General features: G+C 41.1%; 1 protein-coding gene across 2 annotated transcripts in view; it reads left to right on the forward strand.

Annotated features, from left to right (window-relative positions):
* Window positions 1-13496: 13496 nt before the first annotated feature.
* GPBP1 (GC-rich promoter binding protein 1) overlaps window positions 13497-26445 on the forward strand; it is a 33893-nt gene continuing 20944 nt past the window's right edge. The window contains exons 1-3 of one of the 2 annotated variants that reach the window (XM_074166164.1): window positions 13497-13688; window positions 14601-15654; window positions 16418-16485. The gene's annotated coding sequence lies outside the window, so the exon portion shown is untranslated. Of the gene's footprint in view, window positions 13689-14406; window positions 15655-16417; window positions 16486-26445 lie in introns of those variants that run through there. The other variant, XM_074166165.1, reaches the window with a different exon arrangement.

Below are 26445 nucleotides of genomic sequence, written 5' to 3' on the forward strand. Positions count from 1 at the left end.
ATGGCTCTGGGGTCTGGCACCGGGGCAAGGAGTTCTCAGGATCACAGCCATCAAGGGAGAGAGAGAGCGCACAACACAGCAAACTTTCTAATTTATATTGAATGTGATGTTCAAGGTATGAAATAATCCTGTTGGCCAGCTTGGGTGAAGTGCCCGGGTCTTGCTCCTCCTCATCCCTGCACCTGGCAAGGCTCGACAACAGGGAGACCTTGAAAGTCACATACTGTAGCTGACGATAAAGGAAATAGTTTCACAAATTCAGACACTAACATCTTCTAAGAGTGCAATTTTTCCAGGCTTTAGAAGAGAAATCAGTCCTGTGTCGCTCAAACCAGGACATGTAGTCACACGTTTCTGCTTCTGGCCAAAATAGCATCTGCATACTATCGAATATTGCTCTGCTGGAGAGGTCCTGTGTGTCACAGCAGCACTCAGGTGCAATAGTGTTGAGGTTTGGGCTGGACTGTCTGCAGAAATGAGGGACAGATGCTCTCCCCAACCTATCTCACCTCGGAGAAGGAGAGAAAAACAGAGTGAGAGAGAGACACTTATGAGCTGAAAAGAAACTAAACTACTTTAATAAAATACTAATAATAAAATAATAACAAGAAAAGACAATAATATTAATAAGAAAATAATGAAACATATACAACCTGTGTCGAGCTCCGAGGATGATGATCATGTTACTGGCAGGCACTGGAAAAGTCCCAGACTGGCCTTAGCAATGGATGGAAACTGGACTCAAGCTCTGGAGTCAGGATCACACAGATCGGGATCAAAGGCAGATGAACAGACAGTCCTCTTCCGACGTCAGCCATTGAAGAAAGAGCCTGACCCCTTTGATCCCTCAGCTTTTATACTGAGCATGATGCAGATGGGATGGAATACCGTTGGTCAGTTTTGGGTCACCCGTCCTGTCCGCTCCTCCCCACAGGTGTGACCCCTCTATGCTTTTCTGCTTCTGACCCTCCAAGGGGGCAAATAGCAACGTTGGCTGACCTTGGTTGTTATAGCAATAAGTATAAGCAAGAGTCTCTCTACATACCACTCCTTGGCATTAACTGTAAACATCAGACCTTATCAACCTGGAAGCAGATGCTGTCTGAATAATATGCTGGTAATTTCAGAGAGTTAGAAGATGCTTGACTGAAAAGTAAAATTACTGAAAAGAAAATTGAACCTGTTGTACCCCAAACCAGGACAAATAGTGCCCCAGACTGTGTCCCACCTGGGGAATTCAGAAGGCTCAAGGCTGTATCATGAAGTGAACAGCTTCTTTGGATGCTTTCGAAGTTGGGTTTGCCGGCAGTGTAGAGATCCCAAGCTGGTAGAGGTACTTAAGCAGTAGAGCTCTATAGTGTTTAATTTGTTCTGCTTGGACCTGTTGCTCGAGAAACAGAGTAAATTTACTTGTGTCGTGTGCTGCACTGCTGAGTCTAGGCTAATTCCAGTATACAGACTGTTTGTGTACCTTCAAACTACACAGCAGCCTAAGATGTAGACAGACCTGCTCTTGATGTGCCTGGGGTAAGATGTTGCCACCATAAAAATCTCAAGACTTTACAGAAACACACTTTTTAGGAAAGTTGTCACAGTCACAAGCAGCTCCACCAGCTCCTCCTCCCCTGATCCCTGATAAGCCTTTGCCTTTTTCTGAAGCTATATACACAGATTAAGGAAGTTGTATGCACTTCAGGGAAGTACAGATTTGCTGCTGTATACATTTTCTTAATAGGAATTCTTCCCAATTTGGGTGCAAGTAGCTTTTTCCTAACTTTTGAAGGAGTTAACTTCACAGTCTTTCAACTGTTCAACATGACTAAGTTTTTCAATTCTGTGCAATTTTACAGAAAAATCTTCTGTAGTTAATTTGCCACTTAAATTATCAGATTGAGAATTGAGGTTTTTTTATTATAATTCAGACCACTGTGAACTCATAGGTCTACCACAGCAGGTCATGTGTGTGTTCCAGAGCTGTCGTATGCGTTGCAGCAAGAATTCGGGAAAAACTAGCACTCAGAGTTGTGGATGGAGGGCTGCACGACAGGAAAAAACAACCAAACAACAAAACTTAATGAGATCTATAGCACAACAGTGAAAAAAACCCCAAACATTTACTTTTCCTGTCTTTCCCTGAGATTCATTTTTGCACTTGGAAATTGCAGCTATAAAGAAAACCTTACAAATATTTGCAGATTCCAGTACATAAAAAAAAAAAAAAAGGTGAAAATCTGGATCTTGAAGATTTGAAAAGGGCTGCTATGATCCTGTATCTGAGTGGGGGCTGGATTTTGATAGCAATATCTATAATGCAATTACGTTCTCTGCTGTTACAGCACGTTTTACCTCCCAGGGTGTTTTCACTGAGTACAGATCAAGATAAAGAGTGAAAACAGGGAAGCTACTGGGGTGAGCTTGCTTGAAAGGGATGGAAAGGAACAAGGATGTGATTGCACCACCTCTTTCTCAATTAGCATTTTCCTCCAGAAACAGGGATGAGAGCATGGTATGCTTTTAAAGCGTAGCTTGGAAACCCAAGTACCTTGTGCTTTTGTGGAGCCTGGTATGACTGGAGCCCAGCCATTTCCCCAAATGAGCTTCTGCTCTCTGCCTTGCCTCCCAGAGCAGACAGGCAATGTGAGATTGCTTTTTCCATTTTATAGGGACTCAGCATTAGAGATGGCTGAAAAAAAAAATGTTTGTGCATATATACAGTGAATCAAATAGTTACATCCATGCAAATACAGTTTTCCATAACTGTTGGGCTTACTAGACTGTGTGGAGGTCTATTTCAAGGTGTCTTTTCTCTTGAACTGGAATCAAGAAGATGGGGCAAAAATCTGCCTAAACTGTTCTTTCTGAAGTAATGGAGGAAGATACATTTTGTGTCCATGTTTTGACTGTATTTTGTTATCTAAGTTAATCTCAGATCAAAAAAAGAAAAAAAAAAAGAAAAAAATTGAAGGAACTAAAATTAATTAGGAGAGAAAATTCCAGTCTTTTTTATAAAAAAACCCCAAAACTACAAAACAAAACCAATAATGCAACAAAGCTGAAAAGTTACAGATGAGGAGCTGTAAGATAAAGATTGAAGAAGCTCTAGAAGAGAATCTTTTGATTTGTAGCATTTTTTTTCTCCTGTACCATTAAAGAATGATAAAATTAAGTATTAAGTCTGTCACTTGCTGCACTCGTAGATGTACACTATTGTGGATACATCCAACAGATATATGGTGACCAGAGAATACCATAACCATGTTTGAAGGCTTGGTCTGTATCTGGGTAGAGTGAATGTTGCAATAATTTCTCACTTCAGTCCACACTCTTCCAGCAAACCTGTTGCCCAAAGCCCAAGAGTAATGGCCTCAAATCGCTCTTTCTATAGGCAAAATGACAAAAAATAAAGCCTGCTTGTTCTAGAAATGGAGCTGATCTTAGACCCATAGGCTGTATCTCTACTAGTAAATTAAAAATGCTCAGGGATGGTTGCTAGACATTTAAACCACCAAAAAGTGCAGAACTGCCCACATCTCTGCTAGCAAATCGTCTGCTTCCTTCAGAGACCGCCTGTTGCAGTTGAAAACAGTAACTCCTGAAGGGTACTGAAGAAGCAGGCTGGTGGGAGCAGGGCACGAAGTATGCAGGGACCGTCCTAGTAGTTTGATTTTATGGATGACCATGTGCCAGCACTATTTAACTTACTGGAAAGGATAAAATTATAAAGATAAAATTGTGAAAATACAAGTCACCATCTCCTGCAAATCTATATACTTTGAGCTTTGAAATGGGAGGAAGGAGAGAATCCCGATAGAGAATGGATGGACAAAGTGAGCTTTAAAATCCCCTAGCTGTGTCTGTCTCCCAGTGCTTTAATTTCCATGAGTGCAAGTAACAACAGCTTTCTGCAGTGCTAGCTGGACTCACTTATAACGTAAGAAAGTTTAACCTTTTTAAATAGTGTTGACCACTTACCTCTCATGCTAAATTTTCAAAGGAAATAGTTTTCCTTACCTCCTTCCCAAGCTTTTAGTATTCTGCTGTTTTTGTAAAAAAAATAATTTAACGTATCCCTAAAGAACATGGATAAAAAGTCTTAAGTGATTTACTTTTCATAGTAATAATAATAACAATGTAATTTTAGTAATAGGCAAAACAGCTTATTTTTGGTGAAGCTTATCAACAGCCAGCAGATTTACAGCAAGGAGATGTTTTACCCAGACCTTACAGATAGGTACCACATATGCATGTAATGACAGCGCTGTTAATTACAGAAGAGATGGTGTAACGCGAGTGTTAGCGGAGAAGCCGCTGCCCGAGCATTCACACATCATTCAAGGAGTCGCGCAGACACCACTGGAGCCTTTCAGTGCTCGGACCAGGGTCCCTTCACAGCAGGCGACCCCCGTGAGCCAACGGGTACCCCTTTCTCACACAAGCACACACACTTTCAGGCACGCTCCCTCCTTCTTCAGGCTTGATCCCAGGTTTCCCACAGCAGAGCCTCAGATGTCAGATTTTCTGAAAATAAATAATTTAATTGAAAGGTACAGCAGCAGGGTCAGTTAACTAGCTGCCTCCGGAAAGGGAGCCTGAACAAAAACACCTCTGGGGAATTACAGGCTTGCCATCTCTACACCCGCCCCTCATGCACTGTCCATGTGTCTTTTAGTCCAATGGTGGTTCTTGGTCTGGAGTCTTCTAGCACCTTACTGGATTCTCTCTCTGTCTCCAGGCAGGCAGGCTGTTGACCGCTCTTATCTTGTCGATTTGCAGTCTCTGCTGACAGTTGGAGCATCTTTATCTTCTAGTTCACACTTCTGGTGCTCCAGCATTTACTGGCAGAACATGGGAAACTGAAAAGTCCTAGGCTTAGGGAAAATTGCTACCAAAACACCAGTGTGTTATCAACGTTTTTCTTATATTAAAGACTAAATACAGCACTGTACCAACTGCTAGGAAAATTACTAAGAAAATTAACTCTGTTGCGGCTCAAAGGCTTCAGCTTTCCTGCTAGGTAAAGCCAGGCAAACAGCATAAATCACACCATATTATAACCCTAAGTAATTTATTCTAATTAAAACTTACTTATTTAAGCTAAAGAACTAATATCTCCCAACAGTGAGCATGACAAATATTTTAATTTAGGGGATTTTTTATGTTTTTTGTTGTGAAATTAAACAATTTCATTTGTATATAATCATAAATAGCTGTAAACAAAAGGTTAGTTATTGTAGCAGGAACTTAGGCAGCCTGACTCTCCTGGCCAATTCACTCCCTCAGTTCCTCTCTACCAGGAGAAGCAGCCTTTCAGGGAGCACTTCCATCCAATCATCCCTCTTTGCAATCACTGTTTTTGTTTTGGTTTACTTATCATTCAGTTTAAAGTGCCAAGGGGTTTCTAGCTAGCCACTACCGTGGTCAGTTTGCCTTCCAGCCTCTTTTACATGTTGTTTGCATTGCTTGTATTGAGTTTCTCCCTCTTTCTAGGCTCCAGAACCTTCTTCACCTCTTCCAACCATCTGTAACGCATCCTCTCGCTTCCCAGGTGGCATCTGCCTGCCTGTTCCTTAGCAGGGACTCACCCCCAGGAAGCTTCTGCCCACTGCAACTCCCTCAGGCATTTAACAGAGGTCAGGGAGGTTTGTCATCAGGGACTCACCTTAGGCTGTAGCCTACAGCCCTCCTGGTTTTACCACCAAAGGGATGGGATAATCCTGATGTGACGGGGATGATACTCATGCTCCCATGAGGGCCCAGCTTTCACAGGAAGGGCTTTACTGCTTAGAGAAAGTGCCTTTCTGATTGCCTTCATACTGAAATGTGACTTCGCTTGCAATATAACTGAAAACAACCGTTAGCCAGCTATGCATAGAAAAACAGATGACCAAGTACCTCCTTTGTATGCCTTACTGTTGGGCAAGGGGGAGTGTAGGAGTTTTAATGAAAGGGTATGTGTGTGATTAAATTCTAAACAATTAAGGGCATGACAAGAAACAATTACTCCTAAGTATAGTATTATACCTCGCTAATTTTTGTTTTATAGCATCGGGAGATGTGTCACATCTGTATGAAGGAAAAAGCTATCGTGGTTTTTTTTTTGTATCTCTCAAATTATTTTAAATGCATACACAATAGCCATCATAATTTGAAAAATGTTTACAGGAAACTTGTTTTTACTTAGTAAAAAAATGCTATTAGCCGTTCTGGCAAAGTTAGTATAATGTAATAGGATATAATTGTTTTGGAACGACTGAGAAGGAATGTTTCCTAAACAAGAAACCCTGACTTGCATTTTGAGGGTGTCTTGCCTATTTTGTTTGAGCCAATTCATAATAATTAACAAGTTTACAGGAAGTATCATCATTGTCTTCAAAAAGTTCACAAAGATACGCAAGCATTTATATTCTGCAGATGTGAAAACTAAGGCACAAAAAAGTTAAAAAAGACTCAGCCAAAGTCTAATGCAGGATCTTTGGCAGAAGTGAAAATCAAAACAAGACGATGCTGTTTTGAAGCTATTGTATCATCTTCATAGACTAAAGTTTGTATTTCAGCAACTTCAAATTTAGAGTTATTTTCCACTTATTTACAAATACCAGGAGTTTCTAATAGCAACATACAAAAATGCCACTATGTAAGAGTGTAAGTGTTGCTTCTGTTGGGTAGGTGGCCAGTAGGAAGGAACCATTTCTTTAAATGTCCAATTCTGAACAAATAGAAGAGAGCCTCTGAAATTTGCTCAGAGGGATCTGAAAAACAGCATAACATCCAGGAAGATAAGTCTGAGAAAATATTTCATTTGCTTTTAACCCTATTCACAGTCTTTTGTATCATTAATTTCCTTGGGTTGCTTTTTTTTTTTTTTCTGGGCAAAGTTTCAGATAGCAGAACCACACGCTAGTAGAACATCTGCTGCCTGTTTTTGTACATCAAGGGAAAAACAGAGAGTGAGGATCAACTGAGAAAGAGGTAAATTTCCCTCTTTAAGCTTTTGCATTTAGCCTTCTTAAAATACTAAAGCTTTGCTGGGGCTTGTCAGCCTGGTTTAAGGATGGAAGAAACCTTCTGCTGCTCGGAAAGCTGGTTTTAGCCTTTCTTGAAAATACTTAAGTGAGTCTTAGTTTGGTCATACGTGATGCATTTTTTTTTTTTTTCTCTCAAAGACTGATTGGTAATAAAGGTAAAGAACTGCAGCAGCTGAGTGTACTCTATCAAACTTGATAGTAGTTCTTTTGGGGGATCTTGCCACAAAACTCAGGAGATCTTTGACCTGTGAGTTACAACCCTTGGTGTTTAGTATATATGACAAAATCTAAGCTTCTAGCAAACAGATTTAAAAGTGGTATAAGTTTGTGTCCTTTTTGGAGGGGCGGGTGGGATAGCTTATTCTATTAATTGGATAAGTTAATATAGCTGAGAAGACACTGACAGACTTTCCTACATGGGGGAATTCTTCATCAGGTCTGTCTGTGTATTAGAAGCAACACATCTCTTGGGCTGGCTTCTTAAGGTGAGCCTCTGTAGTAACTACACACTCTTTTTAAAAACATGGTAAAATGTACATTGATGACAGGCAAAACTTGCAGAAAATCCTTAGAAAATTGTTTTCTTCACTTTACCTGGATGTGAAAAGTTTCTAAGTTAACCTAGTCTTTAAAAAATCGGGGAAAAATGTCAAGTTAGTGTCAATATGGACTTTTTTTTTTAAAGAAAAAGGGATAAAACAAATACATTTGACTATGAAGTAAATGTGCATTAAAATGAGATCTGCTCATACTTAAGTGTGTGCAAGATCCTATCATCATGCTGGTCATCTGGTCTCATTATTTCAAAATTAATGTGCTCCAATTTTTTAAGTTAGCAAGGTTCATTTTAGGGAAAATATACGGTTTTCATTTTTTAGAGAAAAGAGTAGGGTAAAAACAAGCAACTTATGAAAAATTAGTCAGTTGGTATTGTACGTTCAGTTCTTAAGTCCTTCAACTTGTTCCTTTTCATCTAAACTCTTTCTTGTGATTAACAGTTTGCAAAATTTAGAACAGTGAGTATTCACTTGCTGTTATTTCACTTCCATGGGTGAAACAAGGCAGAAGTTGAGTACATTTAGGTTTTTACTTGCTTATTATTTTAGAGAAGGTGTATAGCATGACTTTATCCTTCAACAGAATAAATATCATGTAGAGAGCATTCATCCGGGACCCACTTGAGGAACGGTTGCACCCTTTTAAGCTCAATTCATTAGCTAGATAACTTACATGAAAGGAATACTACTTAATGGAGATAAACCATTAAAACAGTTTCAAATAACCCTTGGTTTAGTACCGCCCCATGTTTCTGAAATGCAGTCTTGGAGATGCATGCTTGTACTGTTAAAAGGGAACAGGCTACTAGTCAGGCTATTTTCAGTTACAATATAGGTGAAAAACTTGAAATGAGGGAGCTGCTCTTCTTAATTGAGCTTGATTCTTAATCTTTTTACCTCCAATTAGTTTAAACAAAAGAATAGCCTCTGAGCTCTTATCCTGGCTTTTGACTAGTGTCACCAAGAAATGAATCCTTTCAGGTGAGTTATTCTATTGAGAGAGAGAAAATGATCAATTAATTTAAATAATACAGGTCAAATTTATACTTATGTGTCATTCAAAATTAATACCTAGGTTTTACTTCAAAATATGAACTGTTACCCTTAGCTTTATTGAAGTCTTTGCTCAGAATGCTGCTCCTGTCAAAGTCAGTGGTAATCTTAATGTTAAGTTCTTCAGAAAAGGATGAGTCAAAAAGCACTTTTTTTTTTTTTTTTAATTTTCAGACCTGTTTAGTACTTGATAACTGCATGAAAGTATGCTGGACACGGAGATGCTCAGAACTCTTGAAAAATTGAGTAAATAGAGGTTATACATCCTACAATGCAAATAATAATTGTCAATTCTTTAATACAGTCAAATCCCATTGTCTTATTTGTGTAGGTAGACCCACTGAAATCCTGAAGTGATTGGAAAAGTCATCTTACCTGTTTCTCCTGGAAAGGATAATAGACAAGCCCAGATACTTTATACTAGTGTTTGTCGTGTTACTGCAAATGATAAAGACTGGATTTTGCTATGACCTTCTGTATAATGCTTCCATTCTTCTTCCATTCCATTTTTGTTACTTAAAAAATCTCATATTGTGAACATGCAGCTGAAAGATACTTAAAACTTTGCAATAAGGGCTGTTTATTAAAACTCTGTTTGTACTGTGGAATTCTTATTCTGTGTGTGATCTGATTGTACAAATACTCCTCTGTTGAGAAGAACATATATTAGACTTGGGTTTTTATTATTAATATTAGGTGGACTTTTTTTCACACTTTTAAAGATTGAGCTCACTGCATCAGAAGCTTTCTTGATCAAATCTGTATTAATCGGATTTTAAATCTGTTATATGAAAATTTTAATTTTGGCTTTCTTGTCTGATTCTTTGGTTCAGATTGATTGTATATTGGGCACACTAGATTTTTACTTCAAGGTCAAGTGTTTTGTACTTCATGGAGTGACACAAAAATGTGCACTAGTAAGGAATTAAGTATATTTCCATATTTTTCTTTAGTATTTCCTTAATTAACAACCTGAGTGTGTAATATACTCGCACAAGTTATCTTGTATTCTACTCCTAGAACAAATGAAAGTCAGCAGAGTTCAAGTGCCGGCCAAAATACATTTTTAACTTTTGGTCTTGTACTTCATCCCATCACCCAAGTTTGTGCAGCAAATAATTTAATTTTAAATTCATTATACATTTCTCATCTTAAAATGAGTTCTAGGACTGTGGGGGTGTGCTCTCCCCCTTCTCCCCTCCCTGGCTCCCGCTCTAGCCATAACTGTCAGTGGGGGTTGTGATGGGTTGCACCTGGACTTTGGGGGATGGATGGCGACATAGACAAATGCTGTCTGGAATAGGGACCTAGACGTCTTGCTGCTATGCAAATATGACTATAGGTCAATCATCTTACTCTACAAATAGTGGACAGCCCAGGGCCCGTTGAGCTCTCCTGCCTGGCAGCGGGCTGCACAACAGATCTCACCTTGAGCAGAGACCACTCAAGGTTACTCCTCGAGGCTGAGAGATTCCTTGCCGCAACAGATCCTCGGTGAGTGACTAATAGGACACTGAACTTTGAAATCTTAGCTGAGTGATATAAAGGATTGATTGCACAGGCATAATCCTTTAGACATAAACTGTTGACCGAGTCTGGGACTAGAACTGGATCCAGCAACACCTGGACTCCTCTCTGAGAAGAAGTTTAGAAAGCAAGGGAGTCCTTTCTGAACCTCGTGACTCAACGGGAGGGTCTCCCTGATGGTTCTGTCCTCTATGCAGTAAATAACCACATGTACCTTGCCATCGAATCTTGTAAAACACTGTCACATTTACTATAAAATTTTGTTAAATTGCTGTTTTATACCAATAAATATTTCACTGTTCCTCTCCTACGACTGAAGTTAATCACGAAGACTCATATTTAAATATGGACTGTTAGTATTTGGTGAGAGTTAAATTGCCGTTCTGACAATCTTCTGTCTATCCTCTTGTTCTTCATGACAGACAGTGACTATGTTTATGCTAGGATTTCTTCATCAGTAATGGAATGCATGTGGTTTTATCAGTGTCGTTTAATTATTCCCCACAAAAGAAAAACAACCTGTATTGGTAGAAGCATTGCTCTGCTGGTACGAACGCTGCGTATACCAAGAGAACCAGCTGGTATAGTTAGGCTGTGTCTGGCAGGAACCTCTTCACAAACCAAATTTCACGTGCCAGCAGACTTGCTAATTAATTCCTTTAAACTAATCCTCACATGGCAAGAATCATAGAATCATAGAATGGTTAGAGTTGGAAGGGACCTTAAAGATCATTTGGTTCCAAACCCCCTGCCATGGGCAGGGACACCTCCACTACAGCAGGTTGCTCAAAGCCCCATCCAGCCTGGCCTTAAACACTTCCAGGGATGGGGCATCCACAACTTCCCTGGGCAACCTGTTCCAGTGCCTCACCACCCTCACAGTGAAGAATTTCTTCCTTAAGATCTAATCTAAATCTCCCCTCTTCCAATTTAAAACCGTTACCCCTTGTCCTGTCACTACACTTCCTGGCAAAGAGTCCCTCTCCAGCTCTCCTGTAGGCTCCCTTCAGATATTGGAAGGCTGCTATGAGGTTCTCCCTGGAGCCTTCTCTTCTGTCCTGTTGACTTTGCTGGAACTTTGCCTGAGTGCTTGTGACATGTAAACGAAAAGTGCGTTAGAAGAGGAGAGTAGAGCTCTTGATTTGAGTTTGGTGTGAGGTTCACCACTGATCTCAGTAAGGTAAGGACATCACCTCAGCTGTTTGCCGGGTCAAAGCCTTGCTTTTGATCAAGTGGCAATGGCATTATAGGTACAATTTTATGAAGCAATTTGAGGTACAAATCAAACCCATTTCCCATTACTACTTTAAAGTAATTTCCCCAATGACTATGGCAGCTTTTCCTGCGGTTACTAAAATTGATGTGGTGGTTGTCACCAGAAGGAAATGGGAGGATCATATATGAAGCAACACAAACAGAAACTCATTAGGAGGACTGACATGGATAAATTGATTTATGTTTCTCTTTTGACACCCATGGTATACAACCTATTGCAAAGCCAGAAGATGCTCAGCATACCTGTGCAGTGTGGGGGCTTTAGCCATAACTCCCTCAAATGATTTGACGGATCATTTCAGGTCATGAATATAGCCTTAAGTGCAAGTTTCTCAGGTGGCCTGGAGATGCATTATTGGCTCTACCCACTTTGTTTTCATGTTGGGTTCACCCCTGATCTTCCTTTCCCCGACACTGTTACCCATCGTATTTTAGGATTCTATATGTATCGTATTTTAGGATTGTGTACGTGGCTTTGGGACTTTCATGTGATCCCTTCGGTCGGAGCTTTCTTGGTATCACAAGTGCTTGAGTCGCGTAGCATAGCGAGTCCTGAAGTCCTGAGATGCTTTTGGTGACTTTTCTGGATTGAACGAACCTGTAAGCTTCTAGCGACCACCGCAGCCTATATCTGATACAGGTTAAACTGATCAATATATTGGTTGTAAGCTTACTACTTCGAAAAAGATTTTAATAATAATGGCACTCAAGAGCATGGGCGGCGTTGGTACCACAGCCCTCATGACCGCACGTAGGTGCCTCGGACTTGGGCTGCTGGGCTGGGCCCGTGGCTTGCAGTGGGGCCGGGTGGCAGAGCGCTGCCCTTGCCTCTCCTCTCCCTGGCTCCATCCAGGCTTGGGGACAGGCTGTGAGGACAAGGCAGCGGCGCGGGGCGCGCTCCCTCAGCCTGCCTCGCTTCTGCAGCAGGGGTGGAGGCCAGGAGAAGGACAAACCTTCTGAAGGATGAGGCAGAGCAAGGGGATGGCGACGCGGCCGGGACTGTGACGGGGACCTGGAAATCCACGGCCGCTGCTGTTTGGGACGGGAACTGCTCGGAGTTGGGGCTGAAGGTAAACGCGACCACAGCCGTTTCGGAGCTTCTGACCGTTTTTTTTGTTTTTTTTTTTTCCTGGTTTTCTAATTTTCTCAGTTGTTCATTTTCAGTGATTATTTTTTTTTTTTCCCCCCAGTAATTGTTGCTCTCTAGTGATTTCTAGTAATTTTATGAAATGATGGAAACGGGTTATTTTGACAGCAATACCTACGCTTGCAAAATGCACTTAAAAATCCTCCTGTTTGTCAGGGCTTTGAGACGTTTTTGCAAAAAATCGGTGCACAATTGCCGTTTCTACAATTAATTTAAACCTCACAGAGGAAACTGCCATTGAAAGAAAATCCAGAATCTAAAAAAAAAAACCAAAAAACAAAACCAAACCCCAGGCTCTACAAACACTCGCCGGCACCCTTTGTAATGGTACTTACATGTGATTTCGAACATTCAATTTTTCGCCTAATCAATTGCAAAATAATTCGACTTGCGTGGGAAACGAGATTCCGGAATCGCAAAACGTGAATTCGGGCCTGTCCTTCCCAGGCTGCAGCACCCCCCCTCGTCCCCCACCCCCCTCCCCCTTCGGGAGCAATGCCTGCCTGTGCCTTGGCCCTGTTCCCACCCGCCAACGGAAGCCGTTTCTGTCGATTCAAGGAAGATGCGGACTTTTTTTTTTTTTTTTCCTTTGCCGTTTGTTTCGGTGGAGGTTACCGGCTCTTTTACCGGCTCCCCGCAGCGGCCCGGATCCCCCGCTTCTCCCCGCCCGCCCGGGCTTGTTGGACCCACCCGCGGTCCGATCCCGCCGCCTCGGTTTCAGTGGCCCGTTCCGCTACCGGCGCTGTGCCGGGCTGGATGCGCCGCTGCACAGTTAATTACGGCGGCGCCGGGGACTCCCGCCGGCGGGGGGCGGGGCGCCGCGCGCTGGGGATTCCCCCGCCGCCCTGCGCGCGGAACGTTCGGGATTGTTCCCTGACGTCACGTCAGGGGGGCTCCCCGCCGGCGGGGGGCGGGGCCGGCGGGCGGGAAGCCCCGCCCTCGGGCTCCCGTGGTGGCGGCTGCGGGTGGGGGGGGTGGGTGTGTGTGTGAGTGAGTGAGTGTGAGAGTGGGGGAAGGGGTCGCGCGGCGGCTCTCGCGAGGCTCGTCGCGCGGAGGTCGCACACTGCGGCGGGGAGCGGCGCCATTTTGGGAGCGAGGCGAGCGGTGTGTGTGTGCGTGTGTGTGTATGTGTGTGTGCGCGCGCGCGGGGGGGGGATGTGCGCGTGCGGCGCTCTCGCGCCCGCCGCCCCCGCGGCTCGCAGGGCGCCGGGGTGGGGGGGAGGGGGGCGGCCGCTGCTACCGGGGCCGGGACAACTCCTCTCCGCCCCTCATCCCCAGTGCGGTGTGCGGCTGTGGCGGTGGCGGCCGGGAGAGGCGCGGAGGGACCAGGGCGGGTTCTGTCGTGCCGGGCTCCGGGCCGCCCCCTTTCCTTGCGGGCCCGCCCTCGGAGAGGGGAGAGGGGAGCCGCCCCCGGGCCCACGGCGGGGCGGACGGCGGCGGCAGGGACTCCCGGGAAGGCAGGGCGAACCCCCAGCGCCGGCCGGCGGAGCCCTGGCCGGTGCCTGCCGTGGCCCCGCCGCAAAAGGCCGGTGGCGGCCGGGGAGCTGGGGGTCTGACTGACCTGTCACTGGCGGCCGGGAGGCCCCGGGGCGGCCGGGCTTCTCCCGGGGCGGGCTGGGGTTTTCCCCGGCGGCTCCCGCCTCTCCTCCGGGGTCGGTCTGTGCTTCCTTGCCCCGTCCCTGGCCAGCGCCTCCCTCCTGGCTGCTGTTCTGCGGACCTGATCTTCTTTCCCAATAAAATAAGAAATGTCCCTTTATTTCTTTTCTTTCTCCCCTCCTCTTCCCCCCCCCATTCTCTGGGGAAGGAGAGGCACCGTCTCGCTAGCGGGCTGGGTTCTCCGGTAGGGGTGCCTGCTGCCCGCCCCGCGGTGTAGCTGAGGCAGTTGTGCCGGGGTCCGGCTGCCTGTGATTTGCATGTGTGGTGTTTGCTTCCCCCAGGTGCAGGTTTGTGTGTTCGTCTGGCGCCCGTTCGGGCTTCAGGAGGGGAAACTGACTGTTCTGCTTCTTCTCACCGTAGGCAGTTCGGATTACAGAGAGCCCTGGACGTTTGAAGCCTTTCGCTTCGGCTGGTAGGGAGGAAAAAAAGGTGGAAAGCGACCAGCGGCAGTTGCGTCTTGTGAAAGGGGAGGAATATCAGACACTGCTCCGGGATTATTTGTCCAAGTGCTTCGTCCTGAAAAGGCTTCTGAAACAGTCATTGGGCATCCGAGAAGCCACTTGCCAAGTTTGCGGTTGTGAGCTTTTTCAATCTAGCAGTGCTGAGCACTTCACCCTTGGACGTTTTTGTCAACGTGACATGGATACATGGCTAAATTTACCGAGTTCTGAATACTTCAGCTGCCAAAATAAAGTGCTTTCTTGCTTTTAAATACTTTTTTTTCTTCTAGACAACATTCTGTCTGAGTCACAGGCATAAGCAGTTTTATTAACTGGCTCCAGGATAAATGCAGCCTGAGTCACTGTAGACATCGCTGAAAAGTTTCATGGCAGATATTTTTCTCTTTGTCTTATTTTTTAGATTTTCTGTCATAGCCTTCTGTCATTTTGCATTGAGACGTATTTTCTAAATGAAGAATCTAATAGATGTTTGTTTATCATTTTTTCTTTTATATTTTATTTAATATTTTTGTTGAAAAATGTTGTTGCCAATGAGCAGTATGGAGATATCCAGATAGCTGTTGTTTACAAATGCATCTGTTACCTGAAGCTAGGAAACGTTCCACAGTTCAGATGTGAAATTTGGATTTTCGGCTTTACAGTTGTGTAAAAAGTGTATATTTATTTCACCTGGAGCTGATGCTTCATATAGCGATATGTACATGGAATAGACAAGAGAAGAAGCCGTCAGATTAAAAAAGCACTTTTTAAGCCAGAGAGTCAGCAAATTTTGGAAATAGCCGTGTGGAATCTAAGCAAGAAGGATGGGTAGCTGATTCCTGTGAGGTCAGATCTATGTCAAACAGCTACGAATGTAGTATCAACGAGAACTTGGGGATATTATCTCAAGGGAAACAAACTGGAAAAATATAAATCCCGCAGTACCAACACCTTGTGTGGTGCTCTTGGATTCGGTAAGTGTTGTAGTGGGTCATAAATTAATTTATACTCAAATAAACATTTTATCAGTAGAATGGTTAAACCAGTAACAGATACTACCTAGAGGTTGTTGTTTTTTTTGAAAACATTGAAATGAGCTTGCAGAATCTAATTTTTCCTTGCTGCTTTTATTAATTAATGGAATAATTCTTTTAAGAGTTTCAAGAACACATGTACAAGGGGAAATGTATAGGTAGGAGTGTGATTTTTCTGGGAGATAAAAAATAGGTACACCTAGCCTGAATCTGTAGGTAATTTAGCCTTCACGTTAGTATTAAATCATGTTCAGCAATAAGCTGTTGTACTTACTGAACAAGTCTGCTAGATGGCTTGCACATCTCAGTCTTTCCATTTGTATTAGATGTTTTGCAGCATGAAGGTACTAATAACATAGTTTTGTTTGATGGTGGGTTTTTTTTTTTTATTTTCTTCTACTGTTCTCTGTCACTTATTGAAGCCAGATACTTTTAATGTGTTGGTATTTTAAGGCTGGATGCAGAGTAATTTAATGTACTGTGATGGGAATGAATGAACCTGAGTGGTCTGCACGTACAACATTAAAAAAAACCTTCTACCTTTTTGGAGGGATTCAAACCAAAATCTAGTGGTGAACTGACTAATTTTACATGTTATTTTTAGATTTATTGCTGTCCCCTTCCTCCCATAGTGGTTAAATGTTTCTGAAGATCGATATAATTTAAATGTTGAAATTAACATGTTTACAACAATTTTTTATAGGTTTGCATTCAGCTGAATTGCTACTGCCTCAAAGAAAATTGAGATGGACTGAACAACTTAACTCAAAAGTCAGTGGTAATTTCCCTTAAGTTCTCTCCCCCCTACTCCACCTTGATTATTCACAAAGCTTTAAATAATTAAAGCTTTATTGGTTAGACTGTAAACTCAGTGTCTGGCAAAGGTGACACATTTGCTTTAGTCACCACCTTTTAAAAAAGTTTTCAGAGCGTCTGCAGTACTGAAGTAGTAGTAGTAGTGAGCTACTCACTTAGCAGTGAGCTAATGAAAAAAAAAAAAGGTTTTCTGTAAGGGCAATGCAAAGATGTTTGGGAACATGGTTTGTGTTAAAGCCTTGTAGAAAATGTAAAGTTAAGCATGTGAACTGTGTCTAAAGATTACTACAGTGTGTTCAGTGTCAGTGTGGCTGGGGATTGACTGAATGAACTGAGCGACAGGTGAAGGAACCAAACGAGAGAATAATGATCTTCCTTATTCCTGTAGTTGGATTAATCTGTGTTTCATTGGAAAGCATTTGATAAATGGAGAGACTTCAGGTGTGAGTGGCCATTTCCTTTGATTTTTGTCTATTGTATGGTTATAAACAATAGTAATACAAGTACTTGCTTCTTAACTCATAGAAAAAGTGATGTCTCTTTTTTTCAAGCTATTAACTGTTAGTGCTGTGAAATACTTTTACCTCTTGACAAGAGGCTTTCACTGAAATCACAGAGCTACAGCCCCCACTTGCTGTTTTGGGTGATGTCTTTATTTGGAGTCTTTCCTTTCTGGATGTTTTGAAGAGTTTGCTTTTTAGCTTCATTAAATTAATTTTGTCTTTACATCTCCCTGTTTGCTGGTAGGATGATTCTTTTTTCTCTTCACTGCGTTTACACTTGGGAAGTGGAGTTGTTCTTACTAGTAGGCTATGTATTTGAGGAGGATTCAGGCTGTACCCTCAGCAAAATTCATACTTGGGTGAGGCCCATTGGGGAGAAAATGCCTGGCCCACTTTAAGGCCTTCTTTAGGTTTTTATTTGTATAGTGTTAACAGTCTTTTAAGAGATTTGCAGACATCCACAATAAGATCCTTGTCCCCAAGAGCTTAGACTTTAAGCCTTGATGTAAACATAGCTTTTGTACTGGAATAACAACAGTATGGCTCTTTTACTGATGCATTTATTCTGGTAGAATCCTAAAATGGGTACATTTGTATTGAGAAATTGTCTTGAATGGTGTAGGCTGCTCTGCCGTTTATGGTGGAAGCTTTTAAGAATAAGCAGAGTTTAAACTTGCAGGAAACTTAAGTGGAATTACTTCTGTAAACTGATACAGGGAAATTGTAGTAAATATTTAGCTTTGTTGGTACTTCACAAGTTAATGTACTTTACGCTCCTTTTTTAATTTCTGTTCTAATGAGATGGTTCTGCTTAAAATGTGTGGATAAAACAGTCTGACAGTGATAGTGCATCAGTAACTTGTGGGGAAGTTGCTTTTATTTATTTTTCGGTACTAGGAGTAAGTTCTGTCCTGCAAGGAGAACTATTTGCAGACCTTATTGTAAACAAACTTGCATGAGATTTGGCACGCTTTTTGTTTTGGTTTTTGTAACTGTGTGTGTTTGAACAGTAGTATTACACAGCAACTGGTGATGATACCTGAGGTGGTGCTGTCAGCTCTTCCACAATCACTTCCTTTAATATTTTGGGTAAACGTAGTTGGGGAAAGAGCTGAAATACATATAATTGTTCTGCTTTATATGCTCAGGATATGTCAAAACTGCTACCTTTTTTAACTGCTTTTTCTTCCAATCCTGGTGGAGACTGCAAAGTGCAAAAGAATCCCTGGTGATTTTGTTGCATAGTGTATGCTGAGCAGGTTGGTGATGTAAACTGCACTAACACTTCAGCTTTTGGACTTTGAACCTTGCAAAGGGCAACAGATTAGCCTTTATCCAGCTTTCCGCTAAATGGCCCTGCAAGTGTGCAGGGTTTCAAGCAGAATGAACCCCGTTGTAGTTAACTTTCAAATATGAAGTTACTCTGTGTTATGAAGTAGTTTGCTTCTTTTATTTTACATTTTGGTACAGTGCAAGGTAGAAAAGCTTTTTTGATTAAAGTGGTGATTAAGTTATTCAGAGCACTCTCCTTAACTTTGGCTGTTTCTAAAAAAAATTCTTAAAAGGTGTTTTGATTCTGTGACATTAATATTTGATTCACAGAAGTGGTGTAAGCCCTGTTTCTTGTGAACCATATCTATATATATATAGATACCAAATGATAAAGAGCAGTGGTTGGGATTTTTAAAACTCCAGCGTCCCTGCAAGTCTGCCGACATTCTAGATTCTTATGCAGAACAGAGTGTGCTTTAGTTGATTCATCCTCACTTAAGGAACTTGATTCCTATCCCTAAGTAGAAATGAAGGTGGTATTTCCTTAGGTGTTTTTTTTTTTTTTTTTGGTGTTTGTTAGCAAAATAAGTCACTGTAAAGCTAGAATTTAGGGCTGTGGCTGTACTAGAGAATGTGTTGGCTTTAAATGGTTGAAAAATTGACCATTACAGTTCGACTGCATACACTTCTTATACCTAAGCATGTCATGAGACTTTGGGAGGTATACAGATTTGACAGAGGACCTTGCTTCTTTCCCAGTGTTCTGCAGGAAGCCTTAGTTCTCGTACTTCTTTTTAAAAGATGAAGGTAGATTAAAAGAAGGTAGATTTAAAAAAAAGGGAGGATACTTTCTTTTATTCTTCCTTATTGTCCAGAGCTAGAATACTTACCAGAACAGCTCTGTATTGGATGGTGGGGACAGCGAGACTAAAGCTGGAGCACAGTTGAGAAGAAAGAGGCTTCAGCTGAATTGTTCAGAACTTTTTAATGTTTGTTCAAACAGTGGGAGAGAAGACCTTAAAGGTTCAGCTCTCTTTCCTTTTATTGGAGGTGTGAGTCTTTGACAATGAATTTCAGAGAACCAAAGAACTTGAGAGAATTGCCATACCCGGACTTAACCTTGTTTGTAAATTACGTGTCCACAAATTGACTTCTACACTCTAATGTAGCAGGGTGGTGGTGCTGGGGGGAGTGCCATGCACACTTTACTTTCACAGCGTTAAAATGTCAGTTGTAAAGATTTAGACTTACTCTGTTGTTGTGGCTATGCATTTACACATAGAGAAAAGAAAGGAAATAAATAATTTTCAGTTCAAGTAGTTGTCATGCTTTTGCAGCAATTTGTGATCAGTAGAGATACTTCCATTTTCCAAAACTCTTGTTTGGAATTAGGATTTTAATATTATTTTCTGTTTTATTAACATGCAAATTTTGGATTGTAAAATAACTTGAAATTAGCTTATTTTGCTTTGTTCAAACTAAATGAATCACAAAGTAAAGAAGATGTCTGATAAGCTGTGTCTTTAAAAGGGGAGTGAAGATTGAGATGTGTAGAGTTTAAACAAAAATACTGTTTAAAGCTTACACTTACCAACTTCAAATTAGCTTTACTCTTGACTACAGATAAGAGGGAAGCTTCTGTTATCACGGAATTTTTTTGATTAAAAGAAAATGTGTTTTGTGACAGAAGGAAAAACTCTTGTTGGAGTGGGTTATTTTAAGGGCCTGCTTAGTTTGAGAAAAAATCCTGACCGTTCCTGTTTATGAAGGAGAGAGACTGCATAGTCCAGTGGCTAGGACTTGTGAAATACAGTTTCTTTGCCTAGTTCAGAGCAAAACTTTGTATTAGTTTTTCTATGGCTGATGCTAAATAGGTGAAGCTGGCCCATGATGGGGGATCTGAAGGGTCAGTTTATTCTGTAGCTTGGTTATTCCAGAGTGGCTCTGTTTTAGTAAGAACTTTGCTGCCTACTGCTGCTTCAGGAAAAAAAAGCCCCAACAAACTAACCTTTGCAAATACCTTTCTCTTTGTGTTGTCATAAAATTTAGTACAGTTGGTGTTTGGTGTATCTCTGATGGTAAACATTGTTTTAATTTCCTACCGGAAAATGGTGTCCCTCCTTTCCCTTCTTGTTAGATAGTCACTCTTTTCTAAGATGCCATACAGACTTGCTTATTGGACCCCTCTGAAATTCACATATATGCTTTGTTTGTCTTCCTGACTCAATAAGAATTTGATATACTTGCTCATTAGCAAGGAAGTAAAGCAGCAGCAGTAGCAACAAACTTGAGACACTGGATAATATACCCCTCTTATTTTTTTCTACTACAATAACACTATAGTATACTTTAATTCTGATGGCTTACAACCTTCTTTTATCCCATTTATGAATATTATACTAAAAATTACGGTGACAAGGTGAGAGGGTGGGTTGTCAAACAAGTGTGTAGCTGAGGAATGGCTTTAAGGTTCCCACCTGTAGCTTGTGGTGTGCTGTACTTATGGTAATAATAATCTGTGAGGCATTAGATAAAAGATCGTAGGAATGTGCCATTTAAATATGTGTACATGTTAATTTTAGACTTTCCTGAAAACTATGAATATGCATGTGCTTTTAACATCTATTCTGTTGATGGGTTTCTCTATGCAAATCAATAGACTGAATTTCTAAACTTCAGGGAGCATCAAGAAATTTGAATTCATATCTCCCTTCTAACTTTGGGAATTCATGGTTTGAAGCTTCCGCATTTTTTTCTCTGTTAATAACTTTACTACTCTGCTCACAAGCTTCAGTTATTCCTAGCTATTTGAGTTTACATTGCCTTTTATTTTAATCATCTTCTGAAATACACAGTGTCACAGAAACTGATCCCTGTAAAATAATATAGGCTATCCAGAGAGCATGAGAAGTTTAGAAGCTGAAAATGCAGAACTATTTTTTCTTGTCATTAGTAGCTTTTGGTGTGATGAGTTCAGCTGTCACGGTTTCTTTTCCTAATTTTTAGTATTATTTTAAAATATTTTTTTTTCTTTTCTATAAAATTTGCATCAACTCCATTTAAATTGGATGTCTATATTAATATGGTTAATCCCTAAGATGACCAAAAGCATACAATCTTTTAGTAAATTTTTTAAATTACAGGTGTTTTGGTTATTTTATTATTATACTGACCAGCCTTTTCCTTGTTATATGTTATATATAATATATGTATATTACATTATTATTATGTCACCACTTTTATCTGTTTCTTCATGCTAGGACATTCAGAAAAAAGCAAAGCTGTTTTTATTTATTCTGGTAGTTCAGACATATAGGGTTACCAAATGTATCTTGCGGGCAGTAGGCATATAGGGTTACCAAATGTATCTTGCGGGCAGTAATGAAACCTGTCTTAAATAGCGAAGACAGCATTCTAGGCTCGAGAAATATTTTTATGTTGTACACTTGAAGAGACCTCCCTGAAGCTGGATCTCTTCAGTACCAGTGGGACTCTTTCCTCTGCCAGCTAAATACTGGTTAGACAAGTTGAACAACATGCCCTTAAAATTGGGTGGGGACAGTCTCTGATCTCATGTCCCTGTCATCTTAAAGTTCTGCTGTGCTTTTTTCTCCACCCTCAGTGAGGAAAGCATCAGGTTAGGGAACACTCAAATAAGATATACGTAAATCCACCAGGCTTGACAGGATGTTCCCATGAGTGCACAGGGAGCCAGCTGATGTCATTGCAAGGCCATTCCTTATTACCTTTGAGAGGTCTCATGGTCATTGGGAGAGGCTCTTGAGTACTAGAAGAGAGCCAGTGTCAATCCTGTCATCAAGAAGGGTAAGAAGGAGCATCCACGAAACTACAGGCTGGGTAGCCTCACTTCAGTCCATGGGAAGGTGGTACAGCAACTAATCCTGCAAACCGTTTCCAGACACATGGAGGACAGGAAGGTGAGTGGGAGCAGTCAGAATGGCTTTAGAAAGGGGAAGTCCTGCTTAACCAAGCTAACAGTGGCTTGGTAGGTGAATGGAGAGCAATGGATGGTGTTTATCTTGAGTTCATTTAAGCTTTTAACATTGTCTTCCATGCCATCCTTATAGAGAAGCTGATAAGGTATGTGTAGAGAAGTGAAGGATGAGGTGTATCAAAAAATGGCTGAATGGCCAGGCCCAGCTCGTCAGGGTTGTGATCAGGGGCATAAAGGCCATTTGGAGGAAGCCATTGTTATTGTACCCCGGGGTTCAATGCTGGGGCTTGTACTATTTAACATCTTCATCAAAGTCCTGGATGATGGGACGTTTTGCCCTCAGCAAGTTTACAGATGATACAAAATGTGGAGGCATGGCTGATACAGGATATATTTGTGCTGCCACTCAGAGGAACCTGGACAGGACAGTGAACTGGACAGGGTATCCTCTGTTCAGCAGAGGGAACATGCTAAGTCCTGCCTCCAGGGAGTAGTAGCTGCGTAGGCCAGTACTTGCTGGGGTCTCACTAGATGGTCATGAGCTCTGCAGAGAGAGACCTGGGGGTCCTGTTGGACAACAAGCCAAACGTGAGCCAGCAATACTTTTTCAAAACAAGTAAGGCTAGCATCCCCCTGGGCTACGTTAGGAAGAGTGTTGCCAGCAGTTTGAGGGAGAGGTCATCTTTTTCCTCTACTCAGGCCTGGTGAGGCCACTTGTGGAGCACTGTGTCTCCTGACAGGCTCCCTGGTACAAGTCAGATATGGACTTACTGGAGTGAGTTCAGCACAGGACTACAAAGATGATTAAGGGACTGGAGCATCTTTCCTATGGGAAAAGGCTGATACTCTTTTTGATCTTCTAAGGAGCTACAAATTGGCCCTCAGTCTTTCAGCACACTCTCTGGATGTTATATTTTATTTTTTTCAGAAGATACTTTCCAGATTTAAAATTAGTAAGCCATCAAACTCACATTTTTCTCATGTAAAATTCTGTGAAGGTGAAAACAACGAGGGAGACTTTTATCTTTGTTAATGTAATTGATGGGACCACAGGCTGTTGGCACAGTAGACAGTATGCCCTCAAGAGGATGTTACAAGGTAGCAATATGTCGCTACAAAGTGATGTTTTTAAGTTCATAACCCTGTCTGATAAATTTAAGAGTAGTGTTGAGACATTCCTCGTGTCATCTGCAATGGGTGTGGACCTGAGGAAAATAAAAGGTAGGATTACCTGCTTTTACACTTGATTCTTATAAGTTGCAAAATTGTTATAGTGTTTATAACAATTAATTTATTTTAATTTTAACAAATATAATAAAAATGTGATACTAAATGCATTCCCTGTAGATAGAGCTACTTAAACCAAATAATGAAAATAGTCTCAAAAAATCATAGCAGTTAAATGTGAATGTGTATTACCTTATATACCATAGTCCTTTTCAGGTTTCTGTACTTTAATAGTCAGGCTCGTTTTTTCTTGTTTGACCTGTTTATAGAAAACAAAACATGGAACTAAAACTCAGAATGCTTTGATCACATCTGCTTGCTCTGCTCTCTGCCCTTACAGTATCCCAGATCATTTCTTCCTCCTGTCTGTGGGCTCTCTTGTCCACTTATTCAGCCAGTGCAGAGATTCCCCTGGGGTGAATTCTCATGGGAGTCACTTTTCCAACTCCTGAAGGGTATTATATACTTCCAGGTGCTGCATGGCTATTTTTAGTGTTGTGTGGGTAGACAAACAGAGAGAGGGAGGGTTTCTAATGCTGGACAGATGTGGTGAATGGAAGTGAAGCTGGAAGAAATTCCGGATAAAGGATTATCTTTATAAGGGAGCAGGAGTGATCACTTAAATTATTTTTTGTGTAAACAGTTTATCTCAGTAGCCTCTGGTTTTTAAATGGTATGTTTAAGGCCAGGTTGAAGATGTTTCTGAAGGAAATTATTGTTGTTCCACTGTATTAGCAGGAGCAGAATAGGAGGCATTATAGAAATTTCTGGTGTATGAAGGAAGTCAGGTTAGATCATAAATGTTGCAATGTTTGAGCTAGAGACTTTTTTTTAGTTATTATTATTTCAAAGCTTTGTCAGGTCTAATTGTTTCCAACATTTTATAGCTGCCTGGCATGGAAAAAAAAAATAATCTGTTTTCTTGCTTTATCCTTTTGCTCCATAACTTTTGGCAGCACAATGCTAGCTAAGTGATTTAAAAATGCACCCAATTCTGTCTGTAGTGACTCTACAGTTGCCCTGTCTGTAATGAGACCGGAGTGTGCCTGCCTGTGTTGTATTCCCCATTTTTAAGGTATCTTGAGAAGATACAAGATGGACTAGCAGGTGCTTGCTAGGGCTTGGCACTGTGCTTAGCCTGTGATGCTCTCAGGCTTCACTAGTAGTTAGAAACTACTGCCACATACTGTCAGTCTGCCTGTTTGGTGAAGTCATTCAGAAGTGAAGAAGGGTGAAATCTGTAACTTACTTAGCTGTGGTGGCAGGAGTCCCTAATTTAGGACAAACAATATGAGAATGAGCAAGCATCCCTTTTTTTTTTTTTTTTTTTCCCCATCTCCACCCCCACCCCCCCCACCCCACCCCCCCCCCGTTAAACATGGGGGAAAAAAGAGATTTTTAAAAAAATATTTTTACTGAAAGAAGTTATATATATTTTATTAAAGTGTGAGAAATCATGTTTGTTAAACCCGGGAGGTATTCCATAGTTTGTTCAACTTGATCTGTGTATTTCATGCCCCTGTTTTATGTGCTACGTGCATGGAGGTTTTTAGCTTACAAACAAGCTTTGCAAACAAAACAAATGTTAGTTATTTTGTCTGTTCCATGTTTTGTCCTGATAGTAGTGAATTTAGGGTTACAGATAATGTGAAAATTATAGTCCAAGATGAAGGTTGAAGAAACACTACTTGCTACAATGACCTGGAAGTATATTAATCTGAAAGTTCATGAATACAGGGTGTTTTCTGCTTTTGTACTATATTGAACTCTATCTGTGTTATTGCAGTGGCTTTCTGCTTCCCTTTTCTCAGCGTGTTACATATTTTTCTAAAAAAAAGGCAATATACTAAATTTTCCCAAATATTCTTCAGATGACACAAATCTGTTTAAAAAGTAGTGTTTCCAGCCACTTCAAAACTGGTGAAAAACAGTTTCTCTCACAAAAGAAACTTATTGACTCAACCATAAAAAAAACGCAGCAGCCCAACCTTTTTTGATGTTGATTAAGCATACTTGGTGCAGTGTTCTTACTTCAGCTGCTGATGTGGCTCAAAGTGGATGACCAAGTTATATTTACGACAAGTCTTTTCACCGTACATTGTCTGGAACCAGCTGTTCTTTATTCCTTGGCATTTACTGCCTTGTTATTGAAGATCATACTTTGCAAAACCATATAATTAAATTTTATGTAATTGAGCATTGGAATAATTATTGCATGGTACCTGAAACAAAATGCTTTACAAAATTCTCTCAGATCCCTCACAAGAATTAAAATTTAAGAACAGTGTTTGTTTTCTTTTTTGTTTGTTTGCTTGTGTTTTTTTCTCTGAACTATTCTATTACCCACAACACAGCAAAATGTAAATTTTATCTAAACTTACGGGCTATGGAAGACTTTATTTTCTGAAGTCACTACACAGTACTTGAATCAAACACCAGAGGCTATTGCTGAGATGAGACTGAATATTTTGACCAGTCTGATTAAAGAAATTTAATTGCATTTGAGTGTTACCAGTGTAAGGATAACAGTATTTCAGTATCTTAACTTCCTAGAATTGTGCTGCTCTGCTTCAGTAATAGACAACCTGAGCTTTTATGATGTTTTGGTTGAGGAATGGCGGGCATATTTTGAGTTTGTGCTGCCAGGGAATGGTGACTTAAACATTCAGTGTTACATTTTGGGCATACTCCTTCGTTAGCAAGAGAGTTTCTGAAAGCAGCAGCATCGTGTTTGGCTCTGTGGTGTTTTCCTCAATAAGCTTACTTCTGATAGCTGTATTAATGCTGAGAGTACAACAGCTGTTCTGTCAGTGTTAATGAACAGCGGTTGATCCGTTCTGTGGTGTGTACATAAGAGAAGGCTTGCTAGCAGACAAATGGGTTCTTCATGTCTGTCAGTATAATTAAAGCAGTGTGTTGTAATTGCTTGTAGGGGTGCATACTACTGACTTTTCTATT

This window comes from Numenius arquata, chromosome Z (genome assembly GCF_964106895.1).
Source record: "Numenius arquata chromosome Z, bNumArq3.hap1.1, whole genome shotgun sequence".
NCBI lineage: Eukaryota > Metazoa > Chordata > Aves > Charadriiformes > Scolopacidae > Numenius > Numenius arquata.